Source organism: Phodopus roborovskii, unplaced genomic scaffold (genome assembly GCF_943737965.1).
Source record: "Phodopus roborovskii unplaced genomic scaffold, PHOROB, whole genome shotgun sequence".
Classification (NCBI taxonomy): domain Eukaryota; kingdom Metazoa; phylum Chordata; class Mammalia; order Rodentia; family Cricetidae; genus Phodopus; species Phodopus roborovskii.
The window spans coordinates 4,581,849-4,596,007 of record NW_026126487.1 but is presented as its reverse complement, the minus strand read 5'-3'; positions in this window follow the sequence as shown (position 1 = coordinate 4,596,007).

Genomic DNA, 14,159 nt, shown 5'->3' with positions numbered 1-14,159 from the left:
CCTCGGGGCAGTAGAGCTTTTAGTGTGAACCAAGTCCTGGGCACATCTGGGTTTGAGCTGATAGGTCTTAGTGGGACATGTGGGGAAAGAAGGCATGCTGGGAAGAGTTCTGCTCCGATGTCATCCGAAGCCCAGGAATGTAGAGGTCTAAAACCAGAGAGCAAAGGTCAGGTCTGGAATGAGGAGAAATGAGGCTTTGCTGATGGGATGAAGATGATTCCACAGTTTATCAAAGCTTTGCCGAGTGTGTCATATATACCAGGCATGTCCCCAAGGGATACTGTAGTGAATAAATAGCATGCAAGCAGGTATTGGGAAAGATCCACATCTCTGAATCTTATGGTGTAAGTTTGCTGAGTGCTACTTGGGAGAGGCAAGGTGTTTTAAGATGTAGCCTAGAGGGAACTTGATTTAGAATGAAGATGTAGGCTTTCTCTGGAGAACTCGTATTTGCACTAGAAAGGATGGAATCGACTTAGCCACCTGGTAGGTAGGTGTGTGTGAGTGTGTGTGTGTGTGTGTGTGTGTGTGTGTGTGTGTGTGTGTATGTTCGTTCTGTTCACCACTATTCAAAAAATGAAGGTGACAGTATTATTTTTTTATCTGTACTATATCTATAAAACTTGCCACAGTTATTATTGTGGCTGTTTCAGGATTGCACAAGAGGTACAAAGAGTAGGTGGGTTTCTGAGATGCCAGTAACATCAAGTTTATCTGGCTCAGACATCTCTTACTTACAGAGTGACAGCCCAGAAGTGTTTTCTTCAGCCCAAATAAAAAAGAAATGGCTTGCAAATAGTAATGGTCTAATTTTATTAGAGGAACTTTGTATTAAAAGTCATACTTCCAACATCCCTAGAAAATAAAAACAGGAGAAATGGGGCTTCCTCCAGCCCATCTCTCCCTTTTTGAATTCCCTGACCTATGGCAGACAGATGCTTCCTGCCACCAAATTCACCAGAGGGATCTGGAGGCAGAACAAAACATTTGCCATTGGCTGCCATTCCTGTCTTGCCCCTTCACTCTCCGGGGTGGGGGGTGTGGGAGAGAGAGAGGGACCCGGAGGAAGAACAAAGCATCCAATATCGACCGCCTTTCTTGTCAATCAAAAGAGATGAAGAAGGTCATATCATATTCATCACAGGAAAAACCCATCAGTACAAAGTCCCATTTCTGAACATTCATGTTCCAAATACAAAGGTACCCATATTTGTAAAAGAAACATTATGAAAACTCAAATCTTATATAAACCCTCACACACTTATAGTGGGAGACTTCAACACCCCACTCTCACCACTAGACAGGACCACCAGACAGAAACTTCACAAGAAAAAGAAGTTATGTCTCAATTGTATTTAACAGATGTCTATAGAACATTTGATCCAAACAAAAAAGAATATATCTTCTTCTCAGCTCCACATGGAACCTTCTCTAAAATTGACCACATAATGAGCAACATAGCAAACCTCCATAGATACAAAAAATTGGAGTAATTCCCTGTATCTTATCAGACCACCAGGCTTTAAAGTTAGAATTTAACAACAACACAAATTTCATAAACCCTACAAACTCATGGAAACTGAACAATGAGCAATTGCACCATTCCTGGGTCAAGGAAAAAAATAAAGAAATTAAAGATTTCCTAGAATTCAATGAGAATGAGGACACAACATACCCAACTTATGGGACACTTTGAAAACAGTACTAAGAGGAAAGTTTATAGCAATAAGTGCTCACATGAAGAAACTGGAGAATAGTCACATCAGAGAAATAACAGCACAACTGAAAGCTCCAGAACAAAAAGAAGCAAATTCACCTCAGAAGAGTATATGTCAGAAAATAATCAAATTGAGGGCGGAAATCAATAAAGTAGAAAAAGAAAACAATACAAAGAATCAGTGTAACAAAGAGTTGGTTCTTGGAGAAAATCAACAAGATAGACAAACCTTTATCCAAACTAACCAAAAAAAAAAAAAAAAAAAAAAAAAAAACAGAGTGAGAATATGCAAATTAGCAAAATCAGAAATGAAAATGGGGACATAACAACAGACACTGAGGAAATCCAAAGACTCTTCAGGTCATACTTTGAAAACCTGTACTCTACAAAATTCAAAAATGTAAAGGAAATGGACAATTTTATGGACAGATATTACTTTCCAAAAACAAATCAAGAACATATAAGAAGCAATTTAAACAGAACTATAACCCCTAATGAAATAGAAGCTGTCATCAAAAGTTTCCCAGCCAGAAAAAAAGCCCAGGGCAAGATGGCTTCAGTGCAGAATTCCAGCAGAAATTCAAGGAAGAGCTAATACCAATACTCCTCAAATTGTTCCTCACAATAGAAGCACAAGGTTCATTACCAAACTCTTTTTACAAGGCCACAAGTACCTTAGTACCCAAGCCACACAAACACACAACTAAGAAAGAAAACTACAGACCAATATCCCTCATGAACATTGACCAAAGATACTCAATAAAATACTGGCAAATTTAATCCAGAGCACATCAGAGAACTCATCCACCATGACCAAGTAAGCTTCATCCCTGGGTTGCAGGGATGGTTCAACATACTAAAATCTATCAATGTGATCCACCATATTACCAAACTGAAAAAGAAAAACCACATGATCATCTCACTAGATGCTGAAAAAGCCTTTGACAAAATTCAACACCCTTTCGTGATAAAGGTCTTGGAGAGTTCAGGGATAAAAGGAACATACCTAAACATAATAAAAGCAATATACAGTAAACCAACAACCAACATCAAACTGAATGGAGAGAAGCTTAAGGCAATTCCTCTAAAGTCAGGAACAAGACAAGGCTACTCTCTCTCTCCATATCTCTTCAATATTGTACTTGAAGTTCTAGCTAGAGCATTAAGACAACAAAAGGAAATTGGAAAGGAAGAAGTCAAACTTTCTCTATTTGCAGATGATATGATAGTTTATATAAGTGACATGAACAACTCTACCAGGAAATTCCCAGAGCTGATAAACACCATCAGCAAAGTGCCAGTATATAGTAGCCCTACTATATACAGATGATAAAGGGGCTGAGAAAGAAATCAGTGAAGCATCACCCTTTACAATAGCCACAAACAACATAAAATATCTTGAGGGTAATGCTAACCAAACAAGTGAAATACCTGTATAGCAAGAACTTTGAGTCTTTCAAGAAACAAATTAAAAAACATACTAGAAAACAGAAAGATTTCCCACTTTCTCTTCTAAGAACTTCAGTGTGGCTGGATTTATGTTGAGGTCTTTTATCCATTTGGACTTCAGTTTTGTGCATGATAATAGATATGGATCTAACTGTAGTCTTCTACAAGCCAGAATCCAGTTATGACAACATCATTTGTTGAAGATGCTTTCTTTTTTCCATTGTCTAATTTTATCTTCCTTGTCAAAAATCAGGGAAATGCAAATCAAAACAGCTCTGAAATACCATCTTACTCCTGTCAAAATGGCTAAAATCAACAAAATCAATGACTGTTGGTGATGGAAAGGATGTGGAGAAAGGGGAACACTCCTCCACTACTGGTGGGAGTGCAAACTTGTACAGCCACTTTGGACATCAGTATGGTGGTTCCTCAGGAAAATGGGAATCAGTCTACCACAGGACCCAGTAACCCCACTCTTAGGCATATAGCTAAATGATCCATATCCATGCAACAAAGACATCTGTTCAACTATGTTCATAGCAGCATTATTTGTAATAGTCAGAACCTGGAAGCAACCTAAATGCCCCTCAACTGAAGAATGGGTAAAGAAAATGTGATACATTTACACAGCAGAGTACTACTCAGTGGAAAAAAAAAACAATGGAATCTTGAAATTTGCAGGCAAATGGATGGAACTAGAAGAAACCATCCTGAGTGAGATAATCCAGTCCAAAAAAAAAAAAAAAAAGACAAAACATGGTATGTACTCACTCATATATGGATTTTATACATAGAGCAAAAGATCATCAGTCTACAATCCACACTGCCAGAGAAGCTAGGAAATAAGGAGGACCCTAAGAAAGACATACAAGGTCTCTCCCACAGAAGGAGAAAGGAACAACATATCCTGAGCAAATTGGAAGCAAGGGGGAGGGGAGAGGGACTTAAGAGAAACAGAAGGGGAGAAAAGGAGGGGGAGAGGAGAACATGAGGGAGCAGGAAGATTGTGTGGGGGAAAGAATAGAGATCAAGAAAAGTGATACCGTAATAGAGGGAGCCAGTGCAGGTTTAAAGAGAAATCTAGAACTAGGAAAATGTCCAGAGACCTGCCTACAAGGATTACCCCAACTAACAATTTAAGCAATACTGGAGAGGCTACCTTAAATGCCCTTCCCTGATAATGAGATTGCTGACTACCTTATATGCTATCCTAGAGCCTTCATCCAGTAGCTAATCGTAGCAGAAGCAGACACCCACAGCTACTGAGCTGAACTCCAGGAATCCAGTTTCAGAGAGGGAGAAGTGATGAGCCGATAGGTCAAGAACAGGCTGGAGAAACCCACAGAAACTGCTGACCTGAACAATGGAAAGCTCATGGACCCCCAGACTGATAGCTGAGAAACCAGCATAGTACTGACCCAGAACCCCTGAACGTGGATCTCAGTTAGGAGTCCTGGGAAGTATATGGGACCTCTGGCAGTGGAACCAGGATGTATCCCTAATGCAGGAATGGACTTCAGGAGCCCATTCCCTGTGGAGGGATACTCTCTTAGACTAGAGACATGGAAGAGGGCCTAGGCCCTACCCCAAATGACTTGACAGATTTTTGATGATCCTTCCTGGATGGTCTTACCCTCCCATGAGGAGTGGATGGGGTACCCTGGGTCATTTCTGGTTCTAGAAAGAGGTCACATGATTTACGAGGGAGTTCAAAAATTCCATGGCCCCTGGAGAGTTCTTTTCTGTGTTGATATTTAGAAAAACTATCAACTTGAAAGCACTTATTTAAAAAAAAAACAGTCAAGGTTAAGGAAGTGATTCAGTCCATAGAGTGCTTGGCTTCCAAGTATGAACAGCAGAACCCACATATGAATGCTGGGTGTGGTGGTAACTACCCCATCCCAGTGCTGGTGCAGTGGAGACTGGTGCATCCCTGGCTCACTGGCTAAGTAATCCAGCCTCATTGGTGACCTTCACACTGGTGAGAGATGCTGTCTTAAAAGGGACAAACTCTATCCCCGAGGGTGACACCTGACACGTGTGCCTTGTACACATATGAATGCAGCTATGCAACACATGTGCCTTAAACTACTGCATGAGGCAATGCGCATGCTCCATTAACATGGCCTAACGTGCAGCATTCTCAAGCAGGGTTCTGATTTTGGCAGGTGTCTTGCTGGTGACATCTCCACGCCACCCAGACACAGAGCCCTATCCTGCCATGCAATCTTACGTGTTGTGGAGTGGAAGTTGATATACAAATGAAAGCTGATGTCTTTTTATTTTTCTATTTGGCTGTGGCTCCCCTCTAAGGAGTATAAAAGAATCCTTTGGATGAATATTCCAGTATCCAACTGGTCTCTAGTCACACGAAGTAGAAACTTCTTGCATGGCCTTGGCAGCTATATCTTTAGTTCAGACATCTGATGCTCACTTTAAGAATCATCGAGTCTATTTAATTTTATATAAAAAGTCCAATTAAATGAAAACAAACATTTATACACAATATTTGGGAATTTGAGCGTCGTTCTTTCCAAACTACTTCCTGCTGGTAAGGGGCGCTGTCATGGGGGAGTCAAAAAAAAAAAAAAAAGAATCATCGGGTCTATGCTCAGTCTGTATATACTGTATATCAGTTGCTAATATCTCTCCAGAAGTCTGTTTTAGTATCCTGAACATTGATGCATATAGTTCCATTTAATTTTTGTTGTTGCCGTTTTGAGACATATTGCACATAGCCTAGTCAGACCTTGACCTCAGTACATAACTGAAAGTGACCTGGGATTTTTTAATCCTCCTGCCTCTACTTCCCAAGTGCTAGGGCTATACATATGTACCTAGCTTTAGACACATAATTTCATGAGCTATTTTGAGAATGAATGACTATTTTTATTTTAAAATATTATTTATGGAAGCAAGATTTTTAAGAACATGGGTCAGTGTAAGCTGCCCGACTCTTTAAGTTTACTCTTGGTGAGCTATATGAATTCGCTGTTCTGAGGAGCCACACCAGTTTCTTCTCATCAGAGATACAAGTTTGCAGCACATATCAGTTATCTATGCTTTTCCATCGTTGTAGAAGTCCCAAATAACCTTCAATAAATGATTTGTTTTCTTTTTACTAGGAGGTAGTTTTAGTTCCCTCACCCCCAATCTTTGACCCCTTTCACTAAATCAAACCAACATCATATTTAGGATCCATGCAGCAGTCTTGGACTGTAAATTTCATAGTGTCCAGGAGATGGCAGCACGAGAACAAGGAAACGGTGCTTCCTCCTGCTGGCGGCTCCTGGTAGCAGCTGCAACTCTGTACATTTAGGATGGAACACAAGCATATGGAACTGGCCACTAGAAAGAACAACATTTATGTCCTTTGTTTTTTCTGTAACGTTTCACATGGGAAGCAGTGGAATCCATGACCCAAAAGGCTAGACTCATATGCAGAACAGAGGCTGAGCAAAGCCTGAAGTTTTTGTTTTTGTACTTTCCTGCAAAGTTCCCATGACAGAGCCTCAGGTCCAGGCCGGGCTTTTCTTCTGTTCTCTGGAGGGGCTTCAGACTGTGATGGTTTGCTCAAGGCAGAAGCCCAATTTTCCCCTCTCAGCATCTGGCTTGAAATGCATGTCACCTTCCGTCTTTGTCTTTGTCAGAGATGGAGAGAGAGTAGGAATTGTGCTCAGCCTTCCACAGGGAAGACACCTGACTGGTACTTCTTTCTCCGGATGTCTTTCCTAATGTGGAGGGGAAGGCCATTTGCTTATAACCTGTATCCTCAGCTAAAGTTGATTTAAGTGTGGCTCATTTGTTCCCTGGGAAGGAAAGGGCAGGAAGAACAAAACACCAACATACATTGTATATGGGTGTGCAAAAATACAGACTACACTTATTAATGAGTGCTGGCTTGAATGGATTGGAGCTCAGGTGTATAGGAGTAGGGTGTGTAGTAAGCGGGCCTATCAGGAAGGGTGCTGTGTTAAGATGGTGCCAAAGGGCTGACCAGGAGTAAACGTGCTCATGATGGTAAAGGAGCACCTATGGGGACAGTTTTCAAGGCCTGAGCTGCCCGAAATACTTAAAAAAAAATTTAAAAAACAAACAAAAACCTTGACAAAAACAGCAAACAGGGAGTCATATTAGTCCATCTTCTGTTGCTGCATCAACATTCTTGAGGTTGAGATGTTCATAAAGATCAAAAGCTTATTGAATCAACAGTCATGGGGTTCAAAAACATGGTGTTGGCATCTGCTTGGCTTCAATAAGGACTTCAGGACAGATGACACTGCAATGGTGGTGCATGTTCAGAAGAGAGCACCCGGGAGAGCTAGGATCACCCACAAACAGCAACAACAATCCATTCTGTCCCTCAACATCTGGCAAAGAGCAATGTTGAAAGAATTGAAGAGTACAAGATTCTGGCCCACTATGCTGTCTGTCCCCAAGGTGGAAGACATTCCAGAGAGGAGTCTTGCTTTGCAAAAGCCACGATCATCTATTCTTGATGCTTATTCCAAGCAGTGTCCTCCAGACTTGTGCCTTGGGTTCCCTTGGTGATGGACTGAGACATGGGGGCTGTAAGCTGAAATAAACCCTTTCCTCCCCAAGTTGCTTTTGGTCATGGTGTTTATCACAGCATTGGAAACTCCTTAGTATATAGCACAGAATCTAGAACCTGGAAGGTGTACATGGAATATAGCAGTTGGTTAAGGCTCTGGCAGTAGATGTTTCCCTGAAGCTCTAGGAGATGACTGCAATGACTATGACTTTTGACCAGTCTAATGTCCGTCACATAGCTGGTGATGGTGGTCAAGATAGTTGTTGTCGGTATGTTATTAAATGACTATCAATGGTTCATTTATTGCATTAAGTAGCTTGCTTTCAGGTATAGATAGTTTTATACATATAATATGTTATTATCTATATTTCCTCACTTACATTTTTATCTTATCAACATTTAATTTAAGTAAATTGATATATTTACCTCTAATTTAGCGGAGGTAATTCTGGTCTTAAATTTATAGGAATGTAAAAAAAAATACTACATTTAAAGAAATTTAAAGAAAACCCAATGATATAGATAGTATGCTGATATGGTGTAAACCTCCAAATATAAAGCAGAGGAGGGAGGGAGGGGAGGAGAATTTTTAGCCCAGGGAAAAGACATCCCCCTGAAAAGCATGTCCTGGCACCTCATGTCCTCTCTCCAAGTCCCTCCTTTTGACAGCTCAGTCATTCAGCTATGGACTCCTCAGATGATCACTAAATTGTAAAACTTATGATCCACTCACCTCAATAGCACCATGAGCTGGGACCAATGATTCAATCAATACACAAAAGATGTAGGTATTCATTTCTTGACAAATTCATAACAGCAAAGGCCTGACTATGTATATGACTTCTGGGAAGCTCTTTGGAAGAGGAGGTGTTTCTGCTCCATTAGATAATGTAGTTGGTCTGCTTATGCAGGGCAGAGATGGAGGTTTGGGGAGGGGACAGCACATCCTGTAAAAGGAGCACAGAGAAGTCAGAGCTGAAAGAAAGATTGCTGTTCCACAGCGTGGTTCCATTCTCTGGTCCTGGCCTTTCTTCCTGTTTGCATGACTTATGGTGAGTCCCATGAAATATGAATATGTAGAAGCTCTGTTCCAGGGAAGAGGCAGGCAGAACTGCAAGGGATGATGGGTTTGGTTCTGTAGCATGGTTTGTCTTCCAAACTTGGACTTGAATTTGGGGTAGTCATGTCTAACCAGCCTTGGCCATGAAAGATGACACAGAAGACTCTAAAGTTCCTGAGACCCTGCAGCAAGCACCAGGTTCAGAAAGGCCAGTGTGCTTATGGAAGGTTTCATACAGGGGGATTAAAAGAGATCATATTATTTCCCCCTTGATTCTTAAAATATTTCTGCCTGGATTATGAACTATCTAAAAAAGATGTTTAAATTTTTTGGCATAATTTTAAAGTTAGTGGAATGTGGCTCTAAATCCAGTTCAGGCTGTGTATCCTTTGACCAGGCATTTATTTTTCTCTCTCTGGGTGACCCCTTTTCTAAAATAGGGATAGTAATAATGCTTATTAGGCTGGAGTGAGAGGGAAACCACTACTTGTTTCTAGAACATTTAAGACAGGCTAGAGAAGGACACACACAGGACATGAGTGTTGCCGATGGATATCAGGTCATTTAGGAGGCATGGAGTAAAAAGACTGTGGACAATGGCCTTTATTGTGTCTCTCTTGAAAGGAAGGAAAAAGGCAGAGGAAAGTGGCATATAGCAAAGGCTATGTGGAGTTATCGCAGAGGACTCTGGAGCACATGGGCTATTCCCAGTTTTCTGGTGTCCAATTTTGGGTGACCAGGACAGCTTAGAGATAGTCTAGTCTATCAGACCCAAATAAAGCTGGTGTCTGGGGTGTGGACTCTGGAATGGCTGAGTATAGGGAATGTGGCTCCTTCAGGCCACATCAGAAGAGAGGAAAACGGAATCCTTGGTCATTGGAAATGTGAAATGAGGGGCATTGAATTACACAGAAGGAGAAACTGAGGTTCTCGGGGGGGGGGGATACATTTTCCAAGGGTCACCTGAAAATCACATCCAAGCACATCTCTGATTTCAGAATCTAGCCCAGTGGTGAGATAGCAGAGTCTTGGCAGCCCAAGCCTCTTCTGGATTTTATCTTCTTTCTGGACATGTGGCACCATGAGATGCTGGGAACTGAGCACAAGAAGAGATAGGAAGGACCCAAATTTGGTGTGTGATGTTACTCTGGCAATACCAACCTATTTTCTTCTTTAGGAGCTCCCTACAGGTGGCTTTCAAATCCTGCTCATTTACCAGTTAAGTGGGCAGGCTGACAGGCACCCTAGAAGGCAACTTTGATGAACTGTATAGGGGACTGGAATGCACATCTGGCACAAAGAAAGTGCCTGACACTCTCTATTACATAAATAGCAACTGCTCATGGCCTTTTCTTTGTCTCTTCTCATGGAATTTATTTCCTGTGAAATTCGCCAGAAGCAAAAGCAACCTGAAAGGCTGCTGGCCATAGACATCCAGTGCTGCTGGCGATAACCCATGGAGTAGGCATGTGGGTTTGTCACTTCATTTTAGAGTTTCTAGTATTAATGATTATGCCCTTAGACTTCTGATGAGGCTATACTCTCTGTCTTAGATTAAAAACATTGTAAGTCAAAATACTATAAATTGGGGACTATTTAGACATGTTTCTCTGAAAGTTTATGACAGTGATATTTGTAATAATTAGCAGCCACCATAAAAAACAACTTGAATGTACATACCATGGTACTGGCCGTTGGCACTATGAGGCTCAGACACTTTTTATGTTTTTATTTTATTTACTCTCAATTTACAGTAAACTATTTATTCAGTATATGCTACCAGTCTACACAGTACACAATACTTTCTTCATGAGGAATGTAGTTCATTACTATAAATTATTACTACTAAGTATAAAGTAATTTTTCAAGAAAAGTCCAGAGTGTATAAAAGAATTAAAAGTTAAGACACTGTTTTTAACACCTTTCCCATACAGTGTTTCTAATACTGGAGTATTCTTCTCTTAGGCCAAATCTAGATGGTTGTTTTTGCCTCTGGTCACACTCTTTGGGGAGAGATGTTGACAATCTACTTGTCTCCACTGCAACTGGCAGGGCAGGTAAAGGTTACCCTGGTGCAAAGATTACTGAAGCTAGACAAGAGTGGTAAAGGAGTGACCATAATGGAGTCTTGAAAGAGGGTGAAGTTCAGTCAATGTCCCTGCAGATAGAAGCATGGCAGTGTTTTGTCTGAGAGAATCTTGTTAATGAACACACAGAAGCCCGACACCCAGTCTCCACTCTCTGCATGGCTCAGCTCAGAGCCAACAGAGTAAGCTCTAGAATTACACATTTTATCCTCCATAACACTTATTGAAGCTTATTGTCCACAAAATTATCTCATTCCTCATGCTAGACTCCACCTGCTCACCCAGGGCCATCTGCTTCTCATCATAGACTCCACTTGGTGGCATCATAGTCACTTGCCAGTCTCAGCACAGCCCTGTGCTCTCGCCTCTCTGGGTCTTTGCACAGTCTCTTTTCTTTGTTTTATATGCTCTCTTCCCATCTTACCTTATTCCATCTCCCCATCTGTAAACCCAGTTCTTCCTTGATCACACCAGTTAGAAGGCCTCACTCCTTCTGACTCCTGTAGTCCTTCCTGTCCTCTCCCAGGATGAAACCTCTTTCACTCTAGAGTCAGGTCACTCTGTGGTCCTTCCCCTATTGGGCCATCCCTCCACAGACAAGGAGACATGCTTTTCATCCTCTTGCCCAGCCTGCACTGGTACCACAACAGACACATGCTTCCAGAGGCTTCTGAGAGGAAACTGATGTTTATTAGAAGTTCTCTATTTACAGCCACTTTGCTTGGACAGTTTTATGCCTCTACTCCAATTTATTTATTCTGTCGTTCTTGTGAGTTGTGAAGAATTATTTTCATTTCATGTGAGAAGAAACCATGGCCTAGAGATTTGAGGTGACTTACCCAAGGTCATATGCATAGATGTGGGAAAACTCCTTAATCCAGATCTGGTTTGTCACTCTGATGTGTTCTTGCTTCTTCTCCATGTCCAGCAGGAGACCCGTCCTCATTACCCATAGTAGACACCATGCATGGCAAAGTCCTGAGGAAGTACGCCAGCTTAGAAGGATTCTCACAGCCTGTGGCCATCTTCCTTGGAATCCCCTTTACCAAGCCTCCTATTGGATCCCTGAGGTTTGCTCCACCACAGCCTGCAGAGCCCTGGAACTTCGCGAAGAATGCCACCTCCTACCCTCCTATGTAAGCCACTGGGGTGCACTAGGCCTTGTTCCACAAGAACATCTGTCTCAATGATGCAGAAAGGAGCCAGGCAGTTCTGTGATCAACTGTGTTTTGTCTAGAGTACTTACAAACACTATAAATTAAAGTAGCCCAGAGGTGTCACAGCTTTTTAGAGCCTTTATCCATCATGTGTTTGTTTAGCACTTCTTGTCAGTTGGGTATGCCCTGGGAGTATGAATCCATGAGCAAAGAAAAGAATGAAATTCAGGATACTTGCTCTTAAGAGATACTGAGTAGACTATTAAATGATTTAGAGAATATGCTAGAATATGCTAAGTGCTTTGATGATATGAAGAAGTTGTGCAGTAAGATTCTGTCTGTTCTGTCTTAAATGGTGTGGTTGTATGGGTAAGAATGTATGTGGGCTAGGGATGATGGAAGTTCACTGAAAATCCAGGTTTGCTGCCTGGTCACAAGCTGATTGGTGGTTTCTTAGTCACTGTGGCCTGTGAGGAAAGAACACTGTGTACCCCAGGTGGTCTTAGAGCCACTCCCCACGCACTCCCCAAGAAGCCTGGACACCTGTCAAAGTCACTGCAGACACCATCGGTCTTCTCAGGCCTTCCTTAAGATGTTCAGAGCCCACTTATTATGGTCTCCTGACCATTCTTTCCTTTTAAAACAACATTTATTCTTTTCCTGATTGCAAGTCGAACACAAACAACTTTCGAAAACTTGTTGGGAAATCAGGAAGCAGAGATAGGAAAACTGAAACCACACACCATTTCATCACCCAGAGAGAACTGGGTTGCACTTTCTCGTCCTTGTCTCTGTGGTGTACTTTCTTCCTGATCACAGATAGAGGCACTGTGGAGGACTCTTTACTCATTTGTAAGAAAATCTTCAATATCATCAGTATTCTGTCCCATAATTATCACAGCCCAATGTTAAGAAACTGCCTTAATTTTGCTATTGAAATACAGTTTATTTAGTCGATTTACTTTGGGAGGGGTCATTTGATATTCTTGACAAAATAAATAAGATTAATGTGGATATGTTTTAGCTACATAATTACACACGTTCATGAATATTTTAGCTCCAGAAATGTCATTATTGAATCAAATAATATGTACTTTGGGCTCAATTTCTCTTCCTAAGTATTTTAAATATACACACTTCTTTCATTGATATATGAAAAAGTCCTTATTTAGCAGATGCTTGCCAATTCTTTGGCTTAATCGAAGAATGCTTGTTTTGTGGTTACTGAATAAGGAAACTAATAGTATAAAATCACAGTAATAATTTATAGCATTAGATCTTTGCATTATGCTTATCTAAATTACTGGTGATGTTAAATTCCTTTTCCCCTTTAATACTTGAAAGGGAAAATCTCTTATGAATATGATTCCCCTTGCAATTGTTGACATGCTCTCCAAATGGAAACCAGAAATTCCCCTCTAGTATCTCAGATTGAATCTGTGAGATTCTGGTATCAGAAAGCCTCATTTCCCCCTTTTATACTGAGGAGTGCATGATTCCCTTAGCATCCACTGAGATCAGGGATACTTATTATGCTTTACCTGGAATGTAAACACTATGTTGCCCTACTGCTCATATTACCTTGGGCACTTTCTCTAATTAACCTGTGCCCCACTTTTCTCATTTATAAACTCAGGATATGAAAGAACACATTGTGGGTAATCTGGGGCTTAAATAAGTTATTATATAAAGGGACTTTAAACCAATACTAATTTAAACCAACTAGGAGAACTCAGTTCTCATTAATAGTTACAATCTAGGAATAATCTCCACGACCTCTCATCAGGGAAGTCGCCAATGGTTACTGGGGCAGGTGGATAATAGAACCTTAGCAGGCCAGGACTGTAAGGTCTCTGGAGACAGTACTCTTCTCATCTGCACCCAGAAGATTAGAGACAAGAGCAGGAAAGAAATTCACCCAATACTGTCTAGTACATTAGTGATTGAGGCAGGACTAGAATGAAACTCTTTGTCCCTCAGAGATATGATCCCTGACCTGCCATGGGCTGTCGATTATTGGAGGTATTTTCCTAGTTGGTTTAAGTCTTTTAAGATCATGTTTATGTGGTGGAGAAGTTTTCCCTATAGCCTACACAGAGCCTAGCAGAAGAAAGGCCATCAGACAGGGAAGGAAGTG